The following is a 25,218-nucleotide window of genomic DNA, read 5'->3' as shown; positions in this document are numbered from 1 at the left end:
CAAGGGCAAAAGCATGGAGGATCTTGCAAGAAGTCCAAGTGAGAGGCAATGGGGCTTTTGCGTCAAGTAGCGGTGCAGCTCTGAGATCCAGTTGGGTGGACATGTTGCCGACAAGGAGTTGACATAATTTACTGATGGAGAGGATGTGAAGTGTAAAAGAAAGAGGGTAATCAAACAAGATTCCTTCTCAATGGAGTTTCCATTTACAGAAATTAGGAGATGGAGGTAGCAGCAGGTATGGGAGGAATAATTGAGTTCTGCAGGACATATTAACTTTTAGATTCTTTAGGCTTCCAAATGGAACCAACTAACAGAAGTTGGATGTGTGCCTAGCTTTATGGAGAGAAATCTGCACTTAGATAATTTAAAAAATTCAATTAGAATAGGTTCAAGAGAGACTACAACAGGAAATTTAGACAGTAAATACAAACAGTTTTTTCAAGAAGTTTTGCTGTGAAGGAGACCAAAGAAAAGAATTAAGCAAGATCAAGAAAGCTTTTTTTTTTTTTTTTTTTTTTTTTTTTTTTTTAAGGAAAACAAGTAGGAGAAGATATAGTTTTTATTATGCTAATGGAAAAGAGCCAATAGAGGGGAAAATTGATGTACTTGAACTTAGAGTTCATGTTAGAAGTTGTGACAAGTATTTGAATAGTGGTTGATAATATATGGCTTTAAAAGCCAATGAATGACTTTAGTCTGCAAAGGCAGCATGAAGCCTTTGTAGATGTTTGAATAGTGACATAAAAACCTATATGTGTGCCGATAGTGAAATCTACTGCATTGATTTATGAGTATTACTAGAGGCCCGGTGCACAAAATTTGTGCACTTGGGGAGTGAGGGTCCCTCAGCCCAGCCTGTGCCCTCTCGCAGTCTGGGACCTCTCGGGGGTGACCACTTGCTGGCTTAGGCCTGCTCCCCGGGGGATTGGGCCTAAGCTGGCAATCCCTCTGGCAGTCCAGGAGCCCTCTGGGGATGTCCACTTGCCAGCGGGGAGCAGACCTAAGCTGCATCAGACATCCTTAGCACTGCTGAGAGGCAGGAGAGGCTCCCACCACCACTGCTGTAGTGGCAGCCATCAGCCTGGCTTGTGGCTGAGCAGAGCTCCTCCATGTGGGAGCTCACTGACCACCAGAGGGCAGCTCCTGCATTGAGCATCTGCCCCCTGGTGGTCAGTGTGTGTCATAGTGACCAGTCATTCCCAGTCGTTCTGCTGTTAGGGTCAGTTTGCATATTACCCTTTTATTATATAGGATAGAGGCCTGTTGCATGGGTGGGGGCCAGCTGGTTTGCCCTGAAGGGTGTCCCGGATCAGGGTGGGGGTCCTGCTTGGATGCCTGGCCAGCCTGGATGACAGGCTGATGGCTGTTTGCAGCTGGTCACACCCCCTTCAGGATGGGGGTCCCCACTGAGGTGCCTGGCCAGCCTGGATGAGGGGCTGAGGGCCATTTTCAGGCTGGCTGGCAACTGAAACTCCCAGCCTCTCCTCTTTTTCTTTTTTTTTTGTTCTGGGATTTATTTACCTTCTATATTGGAAACTTTGTTGCCGCTCCAGCTCCCAGGCCAGGGCCTGCTGAAAACAGGTATCTGGGGTTTGTTTAGCTTTTATAATTGCAACTTTGTTGCTTAGAGTGGAGCTCAGAGCCCGGCCACAATGGGGAGGAAGCTTGGCTTCCTCCAACACTGGAGCAAGCAAGCCTCCTGCTCTCTTCAGCTGCGTGGCTGCCGGCCGCCATCTTGGTTGGGTTAATTTGCATATCCTGCTGATTAGCCAATCGGAAGCGTAGCAGAGGTATGGTCAATTACCATGTTTGTCTATTATTAAATTAGATTATCTCTGACACTCCCACCCATAAATATAAAATCTCTGCATTGTAAATAGCTCAAGCTCAAGTAGATTTACAATGTACTGCATAGTATTTTAGTTCAGTTAATACTTCCAAGAGTCCCAGACAGTGTATATTATTGCTGACCACATTTTATAGATGAGGAAACTGAGGCCAAAGCCTAAGCAACTTTTCCTTGGCAACAGCTGTAAGTGGTAGAGCCAATAATTGAACCTAGACAGTGTGGTTCCATAATACAGCATGAAGCATCATGTTCTATTATCTTTTTTCATGTATTGTCTTCTAAATTATAATATTTTTTGACCCTGTTTATAGTTATTGTACTAGTGGCCCAGTGCACAAAATTTGTGCACATTAAAAGGGAATTAATTAGAGGAAATATTTTAATATTGCTATTTGCCCTTTGTCTATAATAGAAGTGTCAGAGATAAAAGAAAATTAGTGAAATGTATGTGAAAATCTCCCTCCTGTCAGAGTCTGGGGTGCACCATGGGACCCAGAATCAAGTCCCTGCCTACCTGAACAAGCTTTGAAATTGTGTGAGACCCAGACCTGGCTGGCCCCACCCCGTCAAGCCCCGCAGGGTGGGAGGCACAGCCTCAGGTCCCCCGGCCTGGCACCGGGTGGGGGGGCACAGCCTCAGGTCCCCCGCCAAGCCCCACCGGGCAGGGAGCATGGCCTCAGGTCCCCTGGCCTGGAGCCATGGTGGGGGGCATGGCCTCAGGTCCCCCAGCTTGGCCTCAGGTCCCCCTGCCCCGGCGTGAGGGCACAAGGGCGTGAGGGAGTGAGGGCGCAAGGACATAAGGGCGTGATGACCATTTGCATATTAGCTCTTTATTATATAGGATGAGGAGTTTAAAAAATTCACTATTTCCCTCACCTAACTAGTCTGCCTCTCCATTTCTAGTCTACAAATTATATTTTCTTTGTTATCACTCAAATATATTATAACATATCATTGTGCACAATTTATATATTATACACACAAATTCTGTTTATATTCCTATACACCCCTTGATGTATTGGTTAGGCGAAGATTGAAGTGGATTATAATGCTTTCTTAATAATAGTCACTTCATAATTGCATAGTACTTTATTGTTAACTAAGAACTACCACATAAACACTTTCATTTACTTCACATAACAACCCTGTGTGTTAGAATAGATATAAATATCTATTTATCCTTTTAAACAAATAAAGAATCATGGACTGATGGGAACTGGCACAGCGCTTAGCTCAGAGTAGATATTTAATAAATAGTTGAATAAAAGAATGAATGAACAAATGTTCACAGTCACAGCCATAAAGTTCTGAAAACAGAACAATAATTGAAAGCCTAGACTCCTGATTGCCAATCCAGGGCTTTTTTCATTACACTGCAGTTGTCTTGAAATGGTTTAATCCTTGTTTTTAAATAAAATACTTTGGCTTCCAAGTACTAGCAGTTAAAATATAATCAAAGTGGTGAGATGGAATTCTCAACTTGCTGTATCTCAATTTAGACCTGTTTTTTTTTTTTTTTTTTTTTTTTTTTTTATTGGAGAGTTGTAGTGACACCGCAGGTAGCAACCATTTTGTGAGGTCAATATTCAATTAATCTTCCAGCAGATCGTTAATAGAGACTGAATTGTAGGGAGTGCTGTTTGGGAGGTGAAATGAAGAAAAGACGATTCTCAATTACTGAAATCATAAAAATATTAAGGGTGATTATTTACACATTTCGGGTATGTTAGTAGTTCGGACTTGGGCACACTCCAGCCTGGGTAATTACTATTTTTCCTTTGTGTAGCCTTCTCTCCATTTATTTTAATTGGCTATGAGGGCAATATGCTTTCTGGCAATCTATTTTGGAGCACTTCTATACATTTGCTTCAAATGATTAGATCTGCCAGATGCCACTCTTGAACTATGTCTGTTCTGGGGGCGGGTAAAGAAGTGTAGCTTCTCACATCTCTCTTCTAACACAAGCTGTGAGTTGGCTCTGGTCCTCCTCTCTGAGAAGGTGGTGTATAACATTGCTTCTGGATGAGGAAGGCATTTCAGTGGTGGTGCTGCGCGTGGTGCTGAGTTAGAGAGCGGGGAGCACATATTTTTATACTCTTGATTAGCCAGGAGTGATTTCCATAGCCAAGCAACTGTTGGAATATTATGGGCATTTTCAAAGCCAATGTTATGTATAATGGTTAAAGTTTCGCTCTGTGGGGGGAAAGTTAATGTTTTAGGCATGAGCCTTTTTTGGGGGAAGGAGGGTAACAGTTCATTTTTGTATGGGTACATGTTTTTAGTGTCTTTGTCCTCCATGGATTGCCAGGCATTTCCCCACATCTTGATGAGAGGGTACATACAATCTGATTTTCGAGTGAATTCTATGCTGCTGCACAAAACTGATGAACACAGACATGAGGACCTTCTTACAACTAACACATCTTCGTGGGGAGCATCGAGATGGGTGCTATTTAAAATTTGTCATATTAAAGAGCACGCAATATAGAATGCTATTAACAAACATCCACCTTAATTTTTTTTTCTGGTTAAATACATCTATATCCTGTGCTATGTATGAATCATTTGAGCAGCTGAAAACATCCTCATTTTTGAGGGAAAAACCTGGTCCTGTCCAGACATCTCTGCACCTACCTTATACGAAGGTGAGATCGTTTCCTTTGAAACAAGGATGAAAGCTCTATTTCCAAGTGTCAAAGCAGAATGTCTACATCAACTAAAAAGTAGCCTTCTACTTCCTGCGGGGCTTAGCAAAGAGCCTGGGCTTACATAGACGGCTCCTGCTGAAGCATGTTTGCAGCAGTGTTTTGGGAAACATTTCAGCTCAAGAGACATATTAACTCTTCAGTACATACTAAGTAGTCTCTAAACGCTGTTGCTGGGGCCAAATTACATCGCCAGAATACAGCATATTTTGGCTAAAACCTTAATTTTCTGGTAGAATGTATTTTGATGAATATAATTAAATGTTATGTCCTTGGCTTTGGTCAGAGGCCAAGTTAAGAAACTGTTAGTTAAAGAATATTTCTTAAGCAAAATTGCAGTGTACATAGCAGATATTTTCAATAAACATTGTTGAACTAGTGAATGAATTAAAGACATTACATACCCTGTGTGAAAAACTCCTCCCAGGGCTTATTACCAGGAGAGTTTGTTTTTCCATATGGATTCACATACTTCTTTTGATTTCATTACTCCCTAACTGCTTTCTGATCCATTTTAATTTTTAACTTAGTTGTTTTATGTATTTTAATATTATAAAAAATTCTCTAGACTCTGAATCGTAGAGCACTTTAGAATTCATTTAGTCCATTTCACTACCTGCTGCCTGAAATGCTTCAAATCCAGTTGGGGAATGAGGAGGTCATAGGTAGTAATGATAAAGAAGCCAACAACAAAATAATTTTCCCCAAACAGCTCCTTCAGGAGGAAGAGAGACTTCCTGTTGATGGAGGATGCTTAGTTCAGTCTGAGGCACAGGATTGGTCCATAGAGGCACCCACTAATAAGCCCCCCAAAGTTTGGGCACTTTTACTAGGGCAACCCTACAACCTGGCCCTAACTCAGTGTATCCATTAGAAGCACCAATTCCATCACTATGGAAAAAAATACTAATTGAAAGAAAGCTTTCATTGCTGTGATGATTTATAATTTTTGACTTATTTTATGTAATTTAAGCCTTAGGGAAGTTCATTGATTTTATTATTTTAATTTTAATTTATCTTTATTGTTGAAAGTATTGCAGATGATTTTAATTTGTCTCTGCAAACATTCGTTGGGAGTCTCAATTGAAGTTGGGCAATTTACAAGAGCAGATTTTCCTCCTGAGCTTTCTGGGCGCACTCTGTTGTGGGGCAACACTTCAGTGTTTATCCACTTCCTTCCGCCAAAGAGCCCCTTCAGAAGATGTTACATTATTTTATTTACATATTTTCATCATTTACTTTAGGGGGAGGAATAATTTAAGTGCGTTGAGATTAGCATATGTTGGGTTTAGGTATTATTGTAATCTCAGAAGCACAACTTTCAACAGGTTACCTGCTATTTAGGAAGCTACAGACTTTCTCGGACTCTGCAGGTTAGTGGCTTGCAGGGGATCATATTTCTTATCAGTTTTAACCTAGGCAATCTGCATTTTGAACAAGGCAAACCACAAATTGTGCATGATACTCAGGCTGTGCAATAATGGGACCAGGCCCAGAGAGAAGTACATTTGCACATTTGCTCAGTGATGACATGACCAGAACCATTTATTCCTTTGTCCTGGACCTTGATGAATGCCTGGCTTGAAATGCAGGCAGCCATCTGTAGATACAGCACACACGTTAACAGAAACCAGTGGTACATTTGCTCACCCCTTATTGCTTTTTTTAATTCAGCAGCATGAAAGGAGGACACTGCAAGGAAGCACATTATGATTTACGAGTTGTGGAGCTGGCTGCACTAAGATTCTGAAAACCATACTGCAAGCTTATTTCCTTTGAATTTTGAAAAGAAAAAAAGTTGTATTTTCTGTCCTCATTTATGAAATTGGATGCTTAAAAATGGTAGAAAAATTATGATTTTGATGACTTAGTTTATATTTGGTAGAGGAAATTCAGCTACATAAGATGAGTTTCTGAAAGGAAATAATTTTTATATTCTGTTTGAAACAATTCCCCCTGATGGAGGTCTTCTGGAGTTCATTTTCTTGACCAAGACGATCACTTTGTAGCAGATGATGGCTTTAGTGTTGAAGAATGTCAGACTCTGACCTTGAAGATCTTGTCTTCTCCCTGGTTTTGCTTCTGTTAAAACCAATTTATATAATGTAATATTGTTATGTAATTATTCAAAATTTGAATAATTTTAGTTGGTATGCCTTTGACTCATACATTTATAAGTATACTAGAGGCCAGTTGCAGGAAAATTCCTGCAAGAATAGGGGTTCCTGCAGCTGGAGCGAAGCAGCGTAGAAGGGAGCGAAGCCCACCTTGGCGCACTTTCCTCCCTTCTCCGCTTCATCGCTCCCTCCCTTCTCCGCTGCCTCGGCTCTGCTCCCATCTCCGCTGCCTCTGCTCCGCTCCCATCTCCGCTGCCTCGGCTCCCTCCCTTCTCCGCCACTTCGGTGCCTTCTGCAGTGCTTGGCTTCCTTCTATGCTGTCTTCAGTCTTCGCTCTGCGCCTGTGTATGCAAATTAACTGCCATCTTTGTTGGGTTAATTTGCATGCTTGCTCTGATTGGCTGGTGGGCATAGTGGAGGGATGGACAATTTACATGCTTCTCTTTTATTAGTGTAGATTTCTTGGCATTTAAAAAATATTTAAAAATCTCTCTTTTACATACCCTGCTCCTATTAGTCTGAGAGAAACAACTGTGAGAAGGAGGAAGGTGAAAATTACCAATGCATTTGTAGTGCGCTGTGTCACCAGAGCTCTGTTCTTGTAAGGAGTATTTGATTTCTACTTGAATGAATACTGTGTACTGACTATCCAATTACATCTGTGATCACATCACTATTGACCAACTAACCACACATGCACAAACATGTTTGAGTACGTGAACTCAAACACACACACACACACACACACACACACATTCTTCCACACTATATAATAACACCTTTTATTTGATGCAATTACCCCTGTTAAGAAGATAGGATGAGTTTTACCACTGAAGAGATTAAGTGATTTTTTCCAGGTCTTATGACCAGTAAGTGATGGGCCTTTTTGTAGACCTTTGATCATTTGACTTGGGTCCTGTCACTCCTTCACTCAGGAAATACACTGAACATGATAGAAAAGATGGTGTGTCATAGAGTCACTTTTTGTGTGTTATTTAGTGGTAATCAGGGAAAGCCATTAGCTTATTATTGTTATTAATACCAATATTATTTTTTCTCCTCAAGGGCTCTGGATGAGAAGACTGCTGCCTAACACTTTGTGCTTCTGGTTCTCAGGAGCTAAAGTGTACACAAAGCAAAATAAACTTCTAATGAAGGTTATTTGCAAAATAATCCTATGTTCCTTTATTCACTCATATTTAGGTCATATTATACACGTCAAAATAAGCCCAATATTCCCCCCAATCCTGAGGCCCGGATCAATAGCTCTCAATGCAGGAACTAGTCTGTTAGACTGGGTTTCTCTCATGTCAGACAGCATTGTCAGTCAACAGGCATGAAAGGTGGTTTCCAGAGAGTAAATTGCATGATCAACCTAACTTCACATTCAAAGCAACTTTCACTCTCCCCCTCTCTCTCAATTAAATTCTAGGACAGTGTTCCTTTCACTTTCCCCAAGTTAAGTCAAGGAGAGTCTGGCTTTAAAATACAAAATAGAATATTCATTTCCACTCCAATGCATACGAACTGAAGCTTTATATTCTAACTTGCTAAACACTATCGCAATTCTAATGAGACTTGGTAGATATTCCATTCATCCTGTTAGAAAACAAGCATCATGACTTAATGAGGACAAGTAGGTAACCACTGAAAAATTTCCAAATTGTCAGTTCTGTACCCATTGTTAAACTCTACATGAAGTTATGTATGTGTGTAAATTTATGCACAATGATTAATCTACTATGATAATTTATTTAAAACCTAAATAATATTCCATGTATAAAATATACAACTGAAGGAACAGAAACTGATACAGTGGAGAGTTCAATGTCAAGTTCTGAAGATGCCACCCAGAGGAAAAAGGGATTTTGGAGAAGAGGGGGATGGAGGAGCAGCCTCTGGGAGTGACAGTCCTGACAAGGAGTCTTGGGGTCCCAAAGATGGTGGCAATGCAGTAAAGAGCAAACACATTCTGTGTGAAAAACATGGAAAAATCATGGAAGCCTTGGAAAAGTTAAAGTCTGGAATGAGACTCATGAAGCGGCTGCACAATCTAGTGAAGATGAAGCCGGGCTAGGGGCGACTTGGGCTGGGTGCCAGAGGGCCCATGGGGCGGCATTTGCAGAAGCAGCACTTGCCTTGCCTGTAAGTGGGTTGGACAAGCCTTTGTTTACAGACACTTTTGTTAAGAAAAAAAAGTGCACATATTATTATGGTTGAAGGGAGAAAATAAAATGGTATGGAAGACTGAAAAAACAAAAAACAACTGAAAATGCTTTCAGAATACTAAAGTCCCCCGAAGAGTCCTCATGGCTACTTCCTCTTTTGTTGCCTCAAATCTGAATGGGTCTCTAAAAAACCACAGGAAGGCTTTAGAAATACATGATGGAAAAAGGCAACTACCTCGGCTTTTAAAGCTTTCTTTTCTCCTGCTTGCTAATGCCTTCCTTTAGCTGCCACTAAATAATTGAAGCGCATCTTTTTGTACCTTGTTGAGCATGGCAGTGGAAAGAGCCACCTGAGTCAGAAGAACTGGGCTGTACAATTCTTACAGCCTGCTAGTCTGTTTCCCACACAAGGGTGTGTGCTCTATGAGGGCAGGGACTGGGTGCTCTTTCCATTACTGGACCTTCAGCATCTATCAGCATCAAAACAGTCTTGATCCACACACACTTAAGTGCCTTCCGTGGGCCAGGCATTGTTCTAGAATACAGCCGTGGGCAAACTATGGCCCACTGGCCAGATCCAGCCCGTTTGAAATGAATAAAACTAAAAAAAAAAAAAAAAGACCGTACCCTTTTATGTAATGATGTTTACTTTGAATTTATATTAGTTCACACAAACACTCCATCCATGCTTTTGTTCCGGCCCTCCAGTCCAGTTTAAGAACCCATTGTGGCCCTCGAGTCCAAAAGTTTGCCCACCCCTGACTAGATGCTGGCGATAGCACAGTGAAAGAAACGAACACAATCCTTGCTTTGATGGTGTTCACTCTCTAGTGGGAAGATCTATGTGATTAAGCGCTTTGATGGATAATACAGCGGAGTGTGTGAAGCACAGTGCTACTAAGAGTGGTACGGAAGCCCTCCCTGCTAAATGGGCACTTGAGCAAAGCCAGGGATGAGCCTTGTGAATATCTGGGGATAGAGAGCTCAGGCAGAGAAGGAAGCAAGAGACCCTGGGATGCTTGGTGTGCTCACAGAACAGTAATAATAATAAACATACACACACAAAATGAATACGCCTGAGATCATAGAGGTGTTTATATTAGGACTTGGGGCTATTAGCTTTATCCGTTTGGCTTTTAAGCTTGTTTTCGGCCTCTGAACAGGATATTGCACTGACTTTGCTGGTTTTTAAAATGCAGGGGCTTCAGACTGGTTTCTGGAGGGCTGATTGATAATCCTGGGACCTAGGACCCAGAATTTCACCCTCCCCAGTTTTTATTACTCGGGGATAATAATGGAAAGTTTCCCAGTGGAGAGTCAGTGGATATCTGAATGGAAACTTTTGTTTGCTTTTTGCCCTGAGGGTATCATTTTGGGTCATCCAGGGTATAAATGGCAGAGCGGATTTATGACAGATGTCGCTTATTGTGAAGGAAAATGAGGTGCTCAGTAGAGAATGCACCCTATTCCAACATTGTGTCTTTTAGCTTCCCAATCGTCTAATGCATGGCTGAGCCTTTGTAAACTGTAGTATATTTTATCTCCTACTCCACCCAAATTACTGCATCCCAGCTGTTGACCTTGTGCTTTCTGAAATAAGCCTTTCTTCTTCCTCCTCCTTTTTAAAAAATTGAATTTGAAGAGTGTTGATCCACAGGGTAAAGAATGTTTAAATATATGAAAAGTACCCAGAACAGAAGCAAAACAATATACCCCTTTTTCTCACCCAGTTGCTGATGGGAATAGTCATTCTGGAAAGCAGTCTGTTAGTGCTTAGTGAGGTTATATTTGCGTACTCTCCATGAAGACTCACCCAGGCCTATGTATACCCTAGAGAAAATTCTAATAAAGGTAAAGGAAGATATTTGAGGATTATCTTTCTCTCTCATCTGTCTATTTTGGTGGTGTTGGGAGTGGTACTTGAAAGTTAGAGGCAACCAAGATGACTATAGGGAACTGAGGGAGTAAAATGTGCAGTATGTATGCTTAACAAGGGCACTTCAAGACAACAAGCTAGATATAAATGGAGCAACATGAATAGATATCAAGAACCTGAATAGATATTAAGAAATTAAGAAAAAAAGAAATAAAAAATGAAATGCATAGTCTAACATTACATTTGTAAATTAAACACATTCATACAAACTTACTATTTTTATAAAGATATGGGCATATTTAAGGACTTCTAGCAAGCAGTTTAGGAATGGGGAAGAATGGGACAAGGGATTAGAAAGACATTGGGGCTCTGTCTGGGTGGCTCAGTTGGTTAGAACATTGTCCCTCTCTGTCTCTCTCTGTTTCTCTCTCTGTGTCTCTTCCTCTCTCAAATTAATCAATACATAACATTTAGAAATGTTATAAAAAGAAATAAATTGGAGATGAAGCTAAAACAAGAGAGGTTTTACAGTGATGATAGTGTGCTGTGAACCCAGGGATATGGTTAACTCACTTCCTTGCTCCTAAGGTTCAAAAGACAAAGAAAAGTCCTGCTCTATTATTTGGAAATCTAAGAGTCTTTCTGACTCTCCTAGACCAGTGGTTGGCAAACTGCAGCTCGCGAGCCACATGCGGCTCTTTGGCCCCTTGAGTGTGGCTCTTCCACAAAATACCACGTGCGGTCGCGCATGTACAGTGCGATCGAAACTTCGTGGCCCATGCGCAGAAGTCGGTATTTTGTGGGAGAGCCACACTCAAGGGGCCAAAGAGCTGCATGTGGACTGGGAGCCGCAGTTTGCCGACCACTGTCCTAGACTGTTTTCTCCTGTGATTCCAAGGACATATTTCTATGCAGGAAAGAGTCTCTGAAAGCAATTCACAGTTCAGGAGCATGAAATGCACTGAAAGATTACCCGCATAAAAGAAACTAACAAATTGTTTCCTAAATAAGCTTTAGCAATCATGCTTCTAGTCAGCGTGGCATTTAAAGTATTCCTTTATAGAACAGTGTTGGTAAGAAGTACTTGCCTATGGGACATGGGGTGGGGAGTGAACATAGAAAGCTGTTAATTTTTCTTTTTCTTTTTTTATTTCTATGATGCTTTCTTTGTGAGACTTCTCTTCCAGTCTAGTTCCCATGACAGCATCTTTAACTGGTCTCCTTCTAGGTGCCTTTACTGCAGCGATGGAACTGCCCAGGTGGGGGCACTGCTGTGCTCTTTGTCAAACAGTGCTTTTTTTCTTTGAGATTGGCTTTTCTTTTCTCTCATTTTCTCTCTCCCCCCCCTAACTTTCTCTGCATGAATTGTGCTCCCTTTTCCAACTCTGAAGACACTTGATCCAATTTAGCACATTTTATGGGCAGTACTTCAGTGAGTTGCTGGAACATATATTACCTCACTCCTTTCCCATTCTTCCTATGCCCTCGCTATATAGATTCACTTGGATTTTAGCATTTTTAAAACAGAAAGGGTGAACCTATGCTTCCAGCTTTAAGTTCTGAAATGATGATACAGTAGCAGAATCACCATTTCACTACATTTTCTCTATTTGACTTTGTTCTTTTTTTTTATTCAGGTGATAAAATCTAAAACCCATGACTTTCGAGATGTTCTTCAGTGGCTTAATTATAGAAGCTTTTATTGAAGCTCCCCTTTCCTTGTTTATCCAATAAAGCAGCGATTACCATTACCATGCACGAATTCTGCTTAGTTATTGGTTCCTCAAATGATAATTACTATTTATCTAATTATGTGGTAAGTGCTATGCAGTGGCAGGGTAATTAAACAATGCACAATTACCAAGTAAGTTTGGTATTTGGGGGGAGTTTGTTTGACCAAAATTCATTTTAATGATAACTCATTTGATACCGAAAGAGAATAGCATCACGTTATTTGTAGGAAAATGGCAAGTGTCATTTAGTTTCACATTATAACCTATTATAGTTTAGCACTGAAGAAGCAAAGTGTATTCTCCCATGAAAATGAATTCCACACACTTTCCTGGTTACTGGGGAAACTAGGCTCTTGATTTTTCTGATCAGGCGGTAGTTGCAAGTGATCAGTGAGGAAATATTGATCACCTCCCTGTGTGCCTAGTTTGAAAAGCAATGCAGATGTAGGTAAGAATAGGCCAAATTTAGCAAGCCTCACCTGGGACATCAATTCTTACAGTTTAGTTTCTTGAAGTATGGGACATGGACTACTGGCATGAGTCACTGGGGACTTTGAGCATAGGAGGGGGCTTTTGTCAAATGTCAATTTCTGGGCTCCACCACCCCCTCGCCCCAGAGGTTCTAATTTAGGTCTAGGTTGTGGCCCCCCAATCTGCCTTTTATCCTTGTAGACTTAAGTGCTCCCCAATTGAATCCAAGGCATCTTTAACTCTAAGAGACACCAATCATCATGAGGACATTCAGGCCTAATCTGTGTACCTGTGTTTGGACACCTGTGGGCTGTTCCTTCTCCACACCCCCAACCCCAGTACTTCTGTCAGACATAGGCTTATGCCATTCCTCTCATATTTCTCATAAAGTCACCTTTCTCCTTCCTTTTCAACTTCAAAATACATTTTCATTTTAGAAATTATTAAGTTTCCCAATTAGCGTATTCTTCACAAAATATTACATTAATATTTGTATATCTTAGAATGGGGAGTGTGATGGATATGAAAAATGGAGACAAGGATACTGGATTCACCAAATTCATTTTGGAAGACATTTGGAGAGGATGCTAGGTCTTTTGGAGATCTTCATTCAATTCTGCTTTCAAAATAAGGGCTAATTTAATTGGACAGTTACTCAGGTAGGTGAAGTATTTTGTATACATTATTCCTTCTAGTCCAAAAACCTTCTGTAGAGGAGAAATATTATTATACTCCTTTTCACATGGGAAAATGTGGCACAGAGAAGCTAAGAAACTTTCCCAAAGTCACACAGCTCAATAAATATTTATTGCTAAGCAAAATCCGTGTAATTCTGCTGTGTGAGAGGAAGAATAATTTTTCCTCTACTTTTTTAGGTTGTTGGCTGAGACATCCCCTGTAATAAAAGATAGACTCAAAGGAAAAAAAATAGATGTTTAATAACATGTACTAGTATACCTCCAATCTACATGGCAGATATCCAGGAAAATGGAGTAACTTCCTGAAATGGCCCAAGCCACCACTTTAAATACTATCTCTAGCTAAAGGCAAAAGAAGATGTTGGGGAAAGCGGGGGTGGGGTGTGTGTGTGTGTGGGGGTGGTGTGGGGTGTGGGGGTGTGGGGGCGGGAGAGTCCAGTTATGAGGGGTTACCAGGCGGAGCACTTTAATCAAGTGTGTGTGGTTGTTATACAGATTTATCCACACCGTCTCCATTGATATTTCTAGAAATTTACTTCCCCTTCTCTTCCTTAGTACAGAGAAAGAGACACTCTTACAAATGGAGGTTTCCCTTATAAATGTCACTTCCACTCTGTGCAGCTCTTCCTATGTCTGCTCTTTCTTAAAATTTACCAGCCTAACATAATCCTTATGCCAGAGAGACATGTTTTGGGACCAAATTCTGCTCCCCTTCACGGCCTCTGAGCACCTTCATCATGGTCAACCTTGTAGGAATGCTTTTTCGTGATTCTTCTCAAAAGAATTCTTAGTCTAAAACAGTGGTTCTCAACCTTCCTAATGCGGCGACCCTTTAATACAGTTCCTCATGTTGTGGTGACCCCCAATTTCATTGTTACAAATTTAACATAATTAAGGCATAGGGATTAATCACAAACACAATATGTAATTAGATATGTATTTTCCCATGGTCTTAGGCAACCCCTGTGAAAGGGTCGTCCGACCCCCAAAGGGGTCGCGACCCACAGGTTGAGAACCGCTGCTCTAAAAGAAAGCAAATCCTTAACCTACTGGAATCTGTGTTATGATTTCCTTCCTTTTCCTCTTACCATCCTCCCTCCTCTTGCCCCAATCAAAGGGTGTCTGAGAACAGATCAGAAGAACGAGGACACTGCTGTGTTTGCATTTTAAGAGCCTGGCTGAAAGAAAGCTGTTCACAGAAGTGGCTCTTTTGCATTGATTTATTTTATGGTGAGAGAAGCAAAGTGGAAGAAGGGCTGCACATTCTAGGGAAGGACAAAGACCTGTAGAATGGAGTGAATGCCACCGAGGGAAAGCGAGGCTTTTAAAAAGAGTGACTATTTTACTGCACTGGTCTACCAACTGTAAGACATACAAATGCGGTTTTATTCTTTTTAGAGGCCAGGTACAGGGTTACCGAATGAGTTTCACAAAAGAAGAGGTTTCCGTCAGAGAGGCCTTGCTGACAGCAGCACATCCATTATCTGGGTTCAGACATGGAAGCCACCCAATTCAGCGCTCACTTGGTGAACAACACTGAGCGGGAAAGTCAAACAATAAGGCATCTTTGTTTCATAATTTGTGATAACTCTTTATAAAATTTGTAGCATGGAAGTGAAAAGCATAGACCATCTTTCAGGGAAAGACATAATTAGAATTACAAATACTTATTTGCTATTGGCAACCATTTTAAAATTTGGAGACCAAATATTTTATTTATCCAAAATTGTTGCAAAGAGGAGAATTGAATTGCTGATCACATCAACCATTTAATAAGGCCTTGGCAGAAAAGTTGACTTGAATCTCTTATTTGCGATTAAAGTGTATGTAGTTTATAATGCAGATTCATATGAAAAAGTGCAAAATGTTTCAGGCATAGAAAGAGTGATTTCTAAATTATCTCATTTATTTTGTAATCTATATGAAAACCTAAGTGACTGTTACGACAGTCGACCGGTCGCTATGATGCGCACTGATCACCAGGGGGCAGATGCTTAACACAGGAGCTGCCCCCTGGTGGTCAGTGCACTCCCACAGCCAACCTCCCACAGCCAGCCAACCTCCCACAGTCCCTCCCCTGGCGGCCATCCCCGATCGGCCCTGATTGCAGGCCAGGCCAAGGAACCCCACCATGTACACATTCGTGCACTGGGCCTCTAGTTGGATTATAATACACATTGTGACCAGTGTGAGGGGAAAGGAAAATGTCCTTCTTTTCCCTTTTAGTTCTTCTGGCTGGTCTAATAATCAAATTAACATGAAACAGGTTAACAGGAGAGACTAACCAAATTTAATTACATATGTCCATTCAGGGGTTCCATAGGAATTTGAGACTCAAGGACAGTCAAGGTTTATATGCCATTCTAGACAGGGATCTGGGACTTCCAAGGGCAAGCAGGCAATTCACAGGTGAATGAGAAAGAGCAAACATTTGGTAAGCAAATTCTTGCTGGGCCATCCAGGAATAATGGAATGCAGAAAGAAATGTAACTAGGTTCCTCCCTGTCTACTGCACTTAGTTCATGTTATGCTAAGGTGATAGCTCCCTCTAGGACAGTGGTTCTCAACCTTGGCTGCACATTAGGATCACCTGGGAATCTTTTAAAAATCCTGATTTCTGGGCCTCATCCTCCGGAAATTCTTTTTCTTTGTTACTAATGTTGTGGCCCCACCCCATAACAAAGAAACAGAATCTCTGGAGGATGAGGCCCAGAAATCAGGATTTTAAAAGGATTCCCAGGTGATTCTATTGTGCAGCCAAGGTTGAGAACCACTGCTCTAAGAGCAGGAGTTTTCATCTAAATTCCTCTAGTCAGGTAAGGAGGAGATGAAAAGCTCTTGAATTTCTTGGGCTTTAATTGTCTTCTGCTTGAAATAATCTGCACACCACGGTGGCACATTCTGGTGAGACTGATCCTGAACCCCTAAAAATATAACCGGCTTAAACTAATCAGTATCCCCCAAAAGGCATATTTTGGGGTGACAAACTCTGCTCTTCCTCACCTGGTTCAAAGTAAAAGCTGATTCAGATAATTCCTGTGTGATTCCTTATATTTGCTAGGATGGCCCACTTTAAATTTGTTTTCATAATTTCTTATTTTCAGAGTTATGTATGTTAAAAGGTAAACTGAAACATATTAAAAGATTCAAGTTCAATGGATCAAAAATCGATTCCCACCTGGCAGTGCCGAACTGGAAGTGGCTAGGAGCCATCTACCAGAAGCCAGGGAAAAGACTTGGAGTGAAGGTGTGGAAACAAAGAAAGGAAATTATTTGATTGGCTACAGCTTAATCCTAGTTGGCTGTTTGTGATTGTCCTTAGGTTTTGATTTTATAACCTTGAGGTATTTACAGGCTTAGATTTGAGTTTGCTTACCTACTCCACCAGGGCCTTAGAGCCACCACAGTCTAATGGCCTCCTGGCTTAATTAACAGTCACAACTCAGGTTGTTGGGAAGAAGCCTTTCAATTGGGTAACTTGTGAGTCCAATAGTGACTCAGTGAAGAAGTTGAAAAGACATATCATCTTTAACTTTTTCATTTATAAGAGACTAGAGGCCCGGTACACAAAAATTTGTGCACTCGCGGGGGCGGTTCTCTCAGCCCGGCCTGTGCAGTCTGGGACCCCTCAGGGGATGACCACCTTCTGGCTTAGGCCCGCTCCCCGGGGGATTGGGTCTAAGCTGGCAGTCAGACATCCCTCTGGCAGCCTGGGAGCCCTCGGGGGATGTCCACTTGCCACCAGGGACCAGGCCTGCAGTCAGACATCCTTAGTGCTGCTGAGGAGGCGGGAGAGGCTTCCACCACCACCGCTGTACTGGCAGCCATCAGCCTGGCTTGTGGCTGAGCAGAGCTCCCCCTGTGGGAATGCACTGACCACCAGGGGGCAGCTCTTGCATTGAGCGTCTGCCCCCTGGTGGTCACTATGTGTCAAAGTGACCAGTCATTCCCAGTCATTCCCAGTCATTCTGCTATTAGGGTCAATTTGCATATTACCCTTTTATTATATAGGATAGAGGCCTGGTGCATGGGTGGGGGCTGGCTGGTTTGCCCTGAAGGGTGTCCTGGATCAGGGTGGGGGTCCCCACTGGGGTGCCTGGCCAGCCTGGATGAGGGGATGATGGCTGTTTGCAGGCTGGCCACAGCCCCTTCATGGTGGGGGTCCCCACTGGGGTGCCTGGCCAGCCCAGGTGAGGGGATGATGGCTGTTTGCAGGTTGGCCAAGCCCCCAGCGGGGACCCTCACCCCATGAGGGTGTGGCCAGCTTGGGTGAGGGGCTAATGGCTGTTTGCAGGCTGGTGACAGTTCCTTCAGGGTGGGGGTCCCCCCTGGGGTGCCTGGCCAGCCTGGGTGAGGGTCTTATGGCTGTTTGCAGGCTGGCCATGGCCCCCAGCCACTCAAGCTCCCAGTGGAGGCTGGCTGGAAGCAGGTATCTGGGATTTATTTATCTTCTATAATGAAACTTTGTTGCCTTTAGCAGAGGCCACAGCTGGCCAGGGCAGGCAGGGCAACCAAGCCTCCTGCTTGCTCCAGCTCCATGGCTGCTGGCCGCCATCTTGGTTGGGTTAATTTGCATATAGTCACTCTGATTGAATGGTGGGCGTGGCTTGGGGTGTAGCGAAGGTACGGTCAATTTGCATGTTTGTCTTTTATTAGATTAGATTCTTCCAAGGCAACTGAGAGTGAAAGTGGTTTTTAAAATTTTTTTTTTTTTATTGCTTAAAGTATTACAAAGGGTATTACATATGTATCCATTTTATCCCCCCGCCCTAGACAGTCCCCTAGCCTCCCCTATCACCCAGTGTCTCTTGATTCCCTCTTGATGTTTCAAGGTAAGACAACAAATGCCTAGAATTGCCCCTGCATTAGAAACTGTTGGTTCATCTGGCTTGGGCCTGGGGGTTTGCATTTATAATAACTACTAAGCCCTCTTGAGATGATTGGCTGTCCAGATGTTTGCCCATAACTTTGTCTTAAGCATATACTATCAATTGGTAGTATATGCCTCGCCATCACTTAGATGACCTGGTGATAATTGAAGCTTTTTACCAGGCAGCCAATTTGCAAAAGTTAAAAGAAAAAGGAAAAGACCTTTCCCCTATTTATGTAGCACACAGGTTTTTTCACCAAAGGAAACAGCATTGATTAATAATTTAGATGCTCGTCTCCCTGCAAGTCTTTAATCACATACACTGTAGAGACTGGATTATATTTTGCTGTGAGCGTTGCTACTGTAACAGTGTGAATTGCACTTTCAATTTGTCTCCCCATCTGACAGCACATCTGATTATACTTTACAAAATCTGTTTTAAATGATACTTAAATGATTGAAAGGTATTTACAGAAAAGCAAAGATTAAATAAACACTTAAGAAATTATAACATCAAATCATCTTAATTCAACCACCCCTTTTGTTGCATTTGAAATGTAATATACATTTTGTTCTTACCGAGCTAATCTTCAACAAAACCAGAGTGGACAGGAACTACTGATAGAATGGCAGTGAGAGAGGAGAGATGACCTTTTCTTGCTTTGAAGTTACTCAATCACTTAATTTGCATATGTGAGTATTTGGAAACGTTTTTTTATCACTAAAATTCTTTTTGAATTTTCTTAGCCTTACACATCTGGCACCAGTAGTGAATAGAACAGGAGCATATTAGGTTAATTACACAGAGATTGAAAGATTCCATCACACATCTCTAATGGCAATAGGTTACATTTCTTTTTCTTTCTTTGTCTTGCTTAGTCTTTTCCTGTTCCTGCTTTAATTTTTAATATTGTTAACATAATAGCAGGTCTACTTACTAGAGAATTATTATCTTTACATAACCTAATTCACATTTTTGTTCTTTTCTTCCTTCTTTCTATTCCGGATAGTTTTAATAAGAGTTTTTATTATATCAATGAAATTCTTCTTCCAGACACCTTGTGATTTTGATTACTATTACAAACCATCCTTTAGTGCAGCAGTTCTCAACCTGTGGGTCGTGACCCCTTTGGGGGTCGAATGACTCTTTCACAGGGGTCGCCTAAGACCATTGGAAAACACATATATAATTACATATTGTTTTTGTGATTAGTCACTATGCTTTAATTATGTTCAATTTGTAACAATGAAAATACATCCTGCATATCAGATATTTACATTATGATTCATAACAGTAGCAAAATTACAGTTATGAAGTAGCAACGAAAATAATTTTATGATTGGGGGTCATCACAATATCAGGAACTGTATTAAAGGGTCGTGGCATTAGGAAGGTTGAGAACCACTGCTCTAGTGTAAGTCATTGGTTCTCAAACTTGGCTGTATATTTGGAGCTTTAAAAAGCAACTAATGGTGCCCTAGCTGGTTTGGCTCAGTGGCTAGAGCATTGGCCTGCAGATTGAAGGGTCCGGGTTCAATTCTGGTCAAGGACACATGGTCTGTCTGGCAGATTACCTTGATAGTGCTGACTGGTTAAGATTACTTTCCTGAAGGGACTGAAACTGCAGTTAGGTTAGATACTAAGCTTTGGTTTGTGATTTGGGCTTAGAACAAGTGACGCTATTTGGGGCCTGTTGTCTCTTAAAACAAAAAATACCTGCTGCCCGACCTGCATGGCTCGTGGTCACCCTATAAACCAGGAGGTCATGGTTCAATTCCCAGTCGGGGCACATGCCCTGGTTACAGGCTTGATCCCCAGTAGGGGGCATGCAGAAGGCAGCCGATCAATGATTTTCTCTCATCATTGATATTCTCTCTCTCCCTCTCCCTTCCTCTCTGAAATCAATAAAAAAAATACCTCTTACTTTCCCTAAGATATTTCTTATATGCTTCTTTCTTTTGGCAGCTCCTCTTCCGCTGCCCAGCTGCTTCTCAACATGATTAATGCTGCCAGTAATCTGTTTCCAATGACCAGTTTCTGTGTGTGTGTGTGTGTGTGTGTGTGTGTGTTTTTGGTATAAGTCATTTGATCTTTTAAAAAGGTCATTCTACTTCTTATTCTTCCTCTTCTTCCTCTATTACAGATTGTTCCTTCTAACTCCCTCCTTCCCCCCCCCTCATTCCTTTTCCCATTTCTAGTTTCCTTAAGTTATCCAGGCTTAATACTTCTATATCATACCCCTAGTATGAAACCTTTAATACAGGACTTAGAACTCATACAATTTTGGAAAGCCTGGGAAAGTGAAATTATCACCACTTCAGTATATCTCCCAACTAATTTGTCTTCCTCTCTCTATATTTCCTTCTTTATAAGCGATGCTGATGCTCTAGTCCAGTTGCTTGACCTTTTATTGAATATAGTAACTTATATTCCTCTATTAATTTCTCTTACTATGATAGCAATAACAGACTTTGAGTAGATTCAAGAGTATGTATGATTTACCACTTTTTTCCTGATTCCTGCTCATCATTCAAGACCCAGATAACATCCCCCCACCCCCCAGGAAGTCGCTGAACACCCTTTCCCATGTGATTTTTGAATGAATATTCTGTATCTATTGTCTTTGTGTCTTTGATTTCCACTCACTCTTGCCCTGCTTTTTATACTCTCCTATTTTCTTTTCTTTTATTCTTTTAAGATTGTAATGGCATATTTTGCTATATCCAGGGACTTTTTTTTTTTAAATTTTGCATTTATCTAGAACTAATGGGTCACTAGACATTATGGGTTACCCTCTCATTTTTGAAATGCAGATATGCCAGTAATGTATTCTTTAGCCTGCTATTTTTTAAACTTATAGAGAATGAATCGAGGACCATGTTTTTCATCTATTAAAATGCCCTTTGAAGTTTTTACTCTCCGTTCCCAATGTTACCATTTTACTCTGGATGTTCATGATAATTTTTACAGGAGTTTGCTCACTCTTATTTTTGTAATAACTTCTCAGTGACTTCTCTCTCCTGATCCATGGTAGGTACTTAATGCATGTTTGTTAAGGAATGAATTATAATAACTAATAAATAGTGCTTCTGGTATATCATTTTCTTGCAGAAGAACTTAGTTTTTGTTAGCACTAAACTCTTTGACTGTTGTAAAGTTCTTCAGACTCTGGGCTTGATCTGCCATTTAATTCTTAACACCAGAACTTCTGAAGGAAAAAATAATTCTTTTGGCTAAATTGGTTTGTTTCTTACATTCCATATGTGTTAACCCTTCTTTGTGTATTTAAATTTTGCCTGTTCTTTTTAGCCAGTTTTGTTCTTATACCATTTAACAAATTATAGCTTCTGACATTGTATTTTTTCTTGATCTGCCATTTTTTTTTTCTAATAGGTCCAATATTGGGGGAGTAAAAAATTTTCAGATATAAATTTCATTAAGAAAATTGGATTCTTCCATCAATTTGTAGTGTCTAGTAAGTTTTATCATGTATAGTTTTAGCCATTGTCAGTTGTATTATGTTTTAATGATATCTACCAGTGATCTCCATTATATTTAAATGCTTGATTTTTAAATTATATATTCTTCTTTATTCTTAGTATCAAAATAAAATGAGAGGACATTTTATGAAAGAACAGAGACACAGGAATTTTGTGTACCACTGGGTTAAAAATATTCTCAAGGTTGAAACAGTAGTCAAAACATCTGTTTTGACTCTATGCTTGTAGCCTGGCTGTTGAGGTCTTTAATAGTCTGAATGTATGTTTCTTTCCCATCTTGTCTCTGAACATACATCTTTATTTGCCCTTTGTTTTAGTCATATTGGATTTCTTGACATCCTCTGAACATATTGCAACCTAATTTTTTCATGCATTTGTGTCTTTGTTCTCATAATTCCCTCTGTATAAAACATCCCTTTGTCTCCTTCTTTGCCTTGTGAATTGTACTCTTCTACAAGGCCAAGTTCAAATGAGTATTGAGTTCTTGATCTCTCAAGCTTAGTGAATATCTCCTTCCTTTATGTTGTTACCTCATTATTCTCATAACCTTTAAAAAGCATTTACCACATTATGTTCTACATGTTTTCTCTGTTAGACTGAGTTAATCAGGATATGTCTTTACTTATTTTTTCACTCAGTACTTAGTAGGTTTTTCAATAGAGATGATTACGGATACATGTCTGCTATGAATTGCCCTCTTACACAATGCATACGATTAGATTTTGGCAAGAGACCAGATCTTATATTTTTAAAGTAGTCTAACAGCCTCAGACTGATTAGGATTCTCCTCCTTATGCATTGAATATGTCTCCAGACAGCCTGTGTTAAATAGTTACTTTTCATATCCTTTGTATAGTTTCATTTATTGTAGTAGACTCCAAATTCAGGAAGAAAAAAGTGTTTAAGTAGATCTTTTTCAAAGGAATCTTTTTAGAACCTTAAATCAGTTAGTATATTAATATGAATTTTTTTCAATAATAGTAAATTTATATTGTTCAAGCATAAAGCATTTATTGATTATTTATGGTAACATTATTATATGAGAAACACTAGACTACACCATTGTCATAAAGATATTTCTTGACTTGAAGAGCTTCTAATTTACTTAAAAGGAGGGGGAAATAAATAACACTTGCCAAGCGTTTCCTGTATGCTAGTCTCATTCTTTTGTATTTCATATACAAAATTCTTGTTAATATTCTCAATAACATTATTTCATCGATGAACAAATGTGGCTCAAACTGGTTAATGAACTCACTCAGGACAACCTAGCTTATGAGGGGCAGTGAAAGAGTTTGAAATCAGTCAGATTTATGTGTCTCTAAAGCCAACTCTGGTTCCAGATATCATCTCTAATAAATGTGATAGTTCAGAGAGATAGGAATTCTAGGGCAAATTTCTTAACTTCTTTATTGATTTTGTAGTGTAGTTAATTGAAGTAATTATCTTCACACCAACTTAACTGCATAGCATTGTTTCAATGATTGACAAAAAAATGTGAAAAATTATTAGCAAAGTGACTGGAACAGAGTACACTTTAAAAAACTGGAAGTTATTGTTATTATTGTGATGTTTTAATCATACTACCTCTGCACAAATAAAAAAGCAAAGCATACCTATATATAGCCAAACAAATACAATGAGTTCAAAATGCTGAATGTGGGGTTTGAAACAGTAATGCTGAGATTGAGGCCCATGTTGTGTGTCTTATAGTTTTGTATACTGGCAAGCAGCTTTAATGTGCATTATTAATGCAGGTAAAAATGTAGCTGAAGCACCAGCTTATTATACCACAATATATGTGTGTAGAGTACTAAGGGAGATCAAAGGAAGTAGTGCTTGGCTAGGAGAATGGAGTGAGTTAGGGGGAATTAAGAATACTGGCAGGCTTATAATGTAAGTATTAGTAGAGGTGTTATAAAAGATGCTATGCAGGGAAAATAGCATAATAAAGGGCCCAGGGATTGGAATAAACAAGTTGTATATGGAAGAAGAAAATGAGGTCAGCACAGCACAAATGAAGTTTTTAAAGTTTCATTTTCTACATTTTAGTCATCTGTACTGCCACCTAGAAGAGTAGCTAATGTGGGAAGGAGATAGGGAACATGTTCTTAATATGTTTTAAATGGTAATATGGTATGGTGAGTCCATTAAGTGAGGACTATGCATTGAACAAGGTGACCTTATTAAACAATTGTTGACCACCATGACAACACCAAACCAGGACCTAGATGGCAGAAATGTGGGGCTGCAGACCTGTTCATGGGTTTCATTGCTTGTGTGTATATCATATATGGACTCTTACCTTCTTTGTTGGAGAATGGATGACAGTAGTGAATAGATCATCTTTATCTTTTCTCCCCATTGATAAACTGCTTCTCAGAGGCAGGAACTCCATAAATTCTGACTTATCACTTTACTTTCTTCTGATTTATTTTTACTCCTCATACCACTTCTTGATTGCTTTTCAAGTTTTGAACTGAAATATCTGGTATTTTAAAGGACCACACTCCTGTGAACATTGTTTTGAATGGCTCAAAGAGTTGGATCATCTTTTACTTCAGTTTCCAGTACCTTGCATTATTATAGAGTGAAAGCACTGTGCCAACCTGATAGTGCTTTTAAAAAATATGTATTTGTATTGATTTCAGAGAGGAATGGAGAGGGTGAGAGAGATAGAAACATCAATGATGAGAGAGAATCATTGATTGGCTGCTTCACACTGGGGATTGAGCCCACATCTCCAGCATATGCCCAGACTGGGAATTGAACTGTGACCTCCTGGTTCATAAGTCAGTGCTCAACCACTGAACCATGCCTGCTTGGCCTGGCCTGATGGTGCTTTTGGATATAATGTGTGTTATATGCTGGACATGCTTCATTCACTGATTGAAGGAACAATGGGGGCTTAGTGTGCTCTTAAAAACAAGTTATTGTACAAGATACACAGTGGATGGCTATTATATTCTCTTTAACTTATCCTTTAAATTTAAATTATTGCATATGAGAACTTTGAACTTTCTCTGGTAGAGGACCTCTGAAGAGCCTGGATGGTTATTCTCAGTCTCTATATCACTTCTTGGGAACAAGTCAAGTTGCTGGGTTCGTCTTTGTAAGTATTTATATTTAGCAGGTGATTAACTACTGTCTCTTGATTGAATTATTGCCTATTTCCAGTAAAGTACACGTTCTTCTCTAAATAGTTAACACAATTGAATATACATACAGAA

The 25,218-nt window shown here is 40.3% G+C and overlaps 1 protein-coding gene and 1 pseudogene across 3 annotated transcripts in view; both read left to right on the top strand.

The window, feature by feature from the left end:
• The window catches only part of TAFA2 (TAFA chemokine like family member 2), a 472,775-nt gene that overhangs the window by 201,489 nt on the left and 246,068 nt on the right, over positions 1-25,218 (top strand). The window lies entirely within an intron of this gene.
• On the top strand, positions 8,491-8,904 carry LOC132226166 (peptidyl-prolyl cis-trans isomerase NIMA-interacting 4-like; annotated as a pseudogene).

Source organism: Myotis daubentonii, chromosome 2 (genome assembly GCF_963259705.1).
Source record: "Myotis daubentonii chromosome 2, mMyoDau2.1, whole genome shotgun sequence".
Taxonomy (NCBI): domain Eukaryota; kingdom Metazoa; phylum Chordata; class Mammalia; order Chiroptera; family Vespertilionidae; genus Myotis; species Myotis daubentonii.
This window is presented reverse-complemented; position numbering and strand designations above follow the sequence as displayed.